Here is a 5,418-nt window from a genome sequence, read left to right on the forward strand (position 1 = left end):
TTTTGAATCCTGCGAAAAAAAACATTCCAATTGAATCCAACAATAAGCAAAGTGGTTTGTTTGCCATACAATTCAAATAATTGCGATTACTATGTAGCACCCTTGATTCATACATTTTAGTGACAAAAAGAATCCAGTTTTATGCCTTTCTATTAACCAAATACATACAAACAGTATTACTTTTGAAACTCATTCACTTTTTTTTTAATTTCATTATCTCAAGTCGCATTGTCTTAGGGTGCATCTTCGTCCACTGCTTCGTCGTCATCGTTGAGGAACTCCATCTTCAGTGGAATACGGAGTTTCTTACGGCTCGTCGGGTTTCGGTTTGTGGTTGCCGATTGCCGTCGTTCACTGGTCCTAACTCGATCACATGCATGTTGCATTTGGTATCGGAATTCGGCACATGCCAGTGTAGCCGGGTCTTCTGTGGTTTCGAAGAGGGAATGATCGACAATCGATTCTGTAATTATAAAAAGTACATTCAATGTTGTTAATCAAACTTACAGTTTGAAAATTTGCTGTTATCGATCATCTACTGTATGAGTCAACGTGGAAAAACTACTTACTGATCAATACTTGCGTTGAACACAACGATTTGAGTGGGTGTTTGCCACCCACCAGCTCCTGAATAATTCACTTGCGTCTGCAAGTCTAGGCTGAACACCTTCTCAATCAGAAGCATGGTTATTTCCCTCAGAGGCTTTTTGAGCAACACAAAATACGCCAGGAACTTTTCCTGTGAACGAATAAAAAGATTTAATTTTCAATACCTTTATGTACAATGTACATATAATGAAGCAACTTACAAAAGCCTTTTTGTTGTTATTTTTCTCCAGAAACACTTTGAAGTCAACCAACGCATCGGTTGAGTTTAGAGGCATAATCTCTCTTATGGATTCGATTGACACTGATGTAGTGGGGTTATACCCTCAGGCATTCCGTGCTGCAACAACACTTTGAATTGCTACTTTATGTAAACCACATCTGTCTGGATTGCCCTTATTGTCTCCGCTTGCTCATTGTAGACATCGAGCGGTAGCGTCACATCCACCGGCTGATTATTGGTGGCCTCCTCCAGCACTTCCTCCGTGATTTCCGAATTGGAATTCATGCTCTGGCTCACTTTCTCACTGAACGTAAACACAACATAGCTGTCATCTGGAGATGGGCGGTATCGAACTGTCTTTGTCTGGCGTTGGTGATCGATTACAAGGGGTTTATAAATGTGGATCGATGTCGACCTTTGGTAATCGTTGCCGAAATGTAACGCGGTGTGACGTTATGAAGATATCGATTTTCAAATGCATGCTGATAAATATTGGAAAAGATAGTATTCTTTCCGCTAGCGCTAGCGACAAATTGAAAAGTAACAAAATAAAGTGTTGCATCTTTAAAGATTTTTATCGCTTATTTGATAATAATAAATATATTTAAAATCAATACCGATATTTAAAGATTTGTGAATAAATGTATCGCAAACAAGTCTAAAGAATGGTCGATAAGGGTCGTTATTTTTTGATAAAGAACTATAAAGAAAAATTACGTTTGGTTGACCGGGCTGTAGCACACGGATATGACCAGCTTGACTGCTATTGTGACGCTTGCATCAAGTGTTGTGAATTCAAAAAGCAGATACCAGCTGCTTCTGAATAAAAGACGTCAAAATCCGGCACTCGGGATGACAAAACTACCGAATCAAAGATGCGATTTTTTTTATTTATGTGGAATGCCGGCAGAGTACCCGGTTACCCACGAAACTAAAATGACCATATCTCCGTAAATTCTCCACCGATTTAAACAAATTTAGGCTGATTTAGCATTAGCATTAGCAAACAAGTTTCACAAATTTGTAGGTGGTGCATTCCTAGACCGCTGTTATGAGAGTTGCCTCCTTCCCGTCCGTTACCAAAGATTTCGGGCTAACCTCTGACTCTTAGATAAAATTGACGCATTCCTCCAGTGGTAGAGTACTGCCCTGGCCACTTCCTTGTGACAGCTGACAGGGATAGGAAAGGAATATTAGTTGGACACCTCTATGTCTTTTCTGGCCTGGGTGTCACGGGAGTTTGGATATTGTGAAGTCCATAGGGTACGTTTGGTCATCGTTTAGGCACCAGTTTCAAAGCGATATGTAGGAACACACTCTGCAAATTCCAGTACCCTCAAGATGCCAGCTGTATAGGCCTTTCACAAGGCTTTTCACGAATTGCGGAACAACGAATTTATCTATGTGTTTTTGAATAATTTACCTGACTCTATTTGTATTCAGCATATTCAGTAAATTTAAATCACAGGAAACGGGAAATTGAATAATAACTTGAGTTTTTTTTTTTCAAGTACCGTCGATGGGGGTGACAATGGGTCTGGGGGTGAGATTGGGTCAAAACGGAAAAACATGAAATTTGAAATAGCTCATCAGCTATCGCTGTTTTATATTAAAAACTTTATATTATTTCAAAGAGGAGATGTTTCTACACGTCCTGATGCAGAATAAGATGTTTAGCAATAAACGTTTTTTGTTAAATTTGTGGCAAAACCAGTACCTAACCATAAATTTTCTTATAAATGGTAAGCTGTATGTATTACCTGGTTGATGCACTGAAAAAAGCGGGCGGTCATTGCAATGGGGGCGAGATTGGGTCAAGCAAGTTATCGAGTGCACATAACCTTAACGAAAAATTCTACTTGTTATCCAGTCCCCATTTGACGTTAGAATGGTGCCATGTTTTCCGCAACACGCTTTTTTTTTCGAAAATATGTCGAACAAGTGTCATGCGAATGTGTTCATACGTTTAGTGCCTAAAATAATCTATTTCAATAAACCCATGCGCAGGGATGGGAACACTCACTTGCAACGAGTTATATTCACTTGCTATTTTCTCAGCTCAGAAGCGTGCAATCAAGAAGCGATGTATGAGCGACTTTTATCTTGTGATTTCGTCTAAAACTTTGCCGAATAGAGTAGGGGTCACACACGAATCCCAAGGTCGTGACAGAGCTGCGATAGCGACTCTCCACGAGGTGAGTGTAATTTACATTCACCTCGTGGAGAGTTGCCTTCGCAGCTCCCTCACGACTTCGGTATGCGTGTGCGACCCCTACTCTATTCGGCAAAGTTTTAGACGAAATCACAAGGTAAAAGTCGCCCATACATCGTTTCTTGATTGCACGCTTCTGAGTTGAGAAAACTGCAAGTGAGTGTAACTCTTTCCAAGTGAGTGTTCCCATCCTTGCCCATGCGTTTGAACAGCTCCTATAATCATCAGCTAACATTTAGTGTACTGTAATATCGTAAGCTCACAAAATAGACTTAATAGCGTTCTTCTTAAGGGCCCATATAGCCGAGGCGGCAAACGCACGGGTATTCAGCATGACCATGCTGAGGGTGACGGGTTCGATTCCCGGTCGGTCCAGGATCTTTTCGTAAAGGAAATTTCCTTGACTTCCTTGGGCATAGAGTATCTTCGTGCCTGCCACACGATATACGCATGCAAAATGGTCATTGGCAGAGGAAGCTCTCAGTTAATAACTGTGGAAGTGCTCATAGAACACTAAGCTGAGAAGCAGGCTTTGTCCCAATGAGGACGTTACGCCAAGAAGAGAGAGAGAGAGAGAGAGAGAGAGCGTTCTTCTTCTCCACTCATTTTTGAAATTTTAAAGAAAAAATCGTGAAATTACCAGACGGTGGTGGGATCCATGAAATACCGAGGCTATAAAACCGGTACCATAGCACAATGTCGGAAAGCGAACGAACGTCTACTAAAAATATCATGTTTTTTAAATCAATCTTTCAATGTGGCCCTCCCTCATTGTAATCCCCTCTCCTCTCATGGAGGTTGAAACTTTAAATGAGGATGATTATAGAGGCTAAAAATGGCGATACAACATACAAACGTTATTTTATCAAATTTCAACCATTTTTCGGTTGTATTAGCCCTTTTAGGTGAATTAATCATCTTTTAAGATCACCTAAGTTTTTATTCGTCATGGTTAAATTGTATTTTAAGTAGGTTTACTTGGTATGATCAATAAAATTAACTTATATTCTTAGATAGGCGATTTCGAATACTTTGACCCATTCTCACCCCCTCTAAGGGGTGAGATTAGGTCAATTTTCAATCATTTGTAGTTTTGTAAGCAATTCATATAATGTGATACTATCTTGCTAAACTATCATTACCACATATAAGAGTATACATACCAAATAAAAAGTTATTCCGACTTCTATTGCATTTGTTATTTAACAAACAATCTTGGAGAACCGTTTTTTGACCCATTCTCACCCCCAACGACGGTAGTAGACACCCTGGTTATGATGTGGAAGCTACCTAGGACTAGGTGACAATATTGAGTTTCATTCCATGGAGCAACCGCAAAATCGTTTTTGCCACATTATGCAATATGGGGCTTAGGCATCGATCAAAATATTGACCACCCAAAAGTCATAACAGAATCCGAGCTTTTCATCCCATCCGTCGTCCACAGACTCACAGCCAGCATCACATCTGAAAACTGATGGCAACAGCTGTCAAGTGGTAGGTTTTTCGATGCAAATCCAGTAGCACGCTGCCTCCCATCTCTTCCATGCATGTATGTATGTAGATCAAAATATTGACTTGCCTATCGTTTCCAATCCATCTTGTTGGCCCGCATGTGGTTTTGGTCCATTATTGGGTAGATGGGGGACCACTTGCAGTAGAAAAAAATCAATTAGAATGAAATTTGAATCAGTGTACCCCAACCGAGCTGGGACCATGTTGGAGCCATCGGAGTCGATCAAGCGTAAAATTGTTCCCTCGCACCATGCGTGTCCATAGGTAGGCAGGTTCGGCTTCAAAATAGCTCAACACCAAACTCGATGAAATATGATACCTAAATACAAGCCGCGCATGGTTCAGAGCGATGGCACCAATTGATGGCGTCCAAGGGCAGTCAACGGGTATGCAACTCGATACTTTGTTTGTTTGGAAGTAGCTCAACCGAATCGGCACAGAGGGGTCGGCATGTGCGCTCTTACAAATAGGACAAGCGTTGGAAAAAGGGGTGAAATGGAGTGGATCAGGTGACTAATTTGTTTAAAATTATCCGAAAGACCCCCGCACCCGATTTGAGTGTCATATGTTTTTGGTTGACTGCAACGAGGCTTCAAAAGGTTCAAAAGAGCGCTTTTGATTTAAATTTTAGAATGAGACATGCGCTTAGTAAACTGCCTTACAACTTGTTACTTATCAGTCTGCAACTTAGATTAACCCTTGCCATGCTCTAAAAGTACTCATAGAACAAGAAATTTTTGAGTTTTTTTTTTCTTTATTCGGCCAATATTTGGTGTTCTTCAATAGCGATAAATTTCGACATTAGCAATAGTCTTAGCAAATTTACGACTATGCCAGCCTCAGCATCTAGTGAAATAGTTGA

At 40.5% G+C, this 5,418-nt stretch overlaps 1 pseudogene; it reads right to left on the reverse strand.

Moving 5' to 3' along the window:
• Nucleotides 1-233: 233 nt before the first annotated feature.
• On the reverse strand, nucleotides 234-685 carry LOC115260515 (uncharacterized; annotated as a pseudogene).
• Nucleotides 686-5,418: the final 4,733 nt, after the last annotated feature.

The sequence above is a fragment of the Aedes albopictus genome, chromosome 3 (assembly GCF_035046485.1).
Source record: "Aedes albopictus strain Foshan chromosome 3, AalbF5, whole genome shotgun sequence".
In the NCBI taxonomy this organism is placed as follows: domain Eukaryota; kingdom Metazoa; phylum Arthropoda; class Insecta; order Diptera; family Culicidae; genus Aedes; species Aedes albopictus.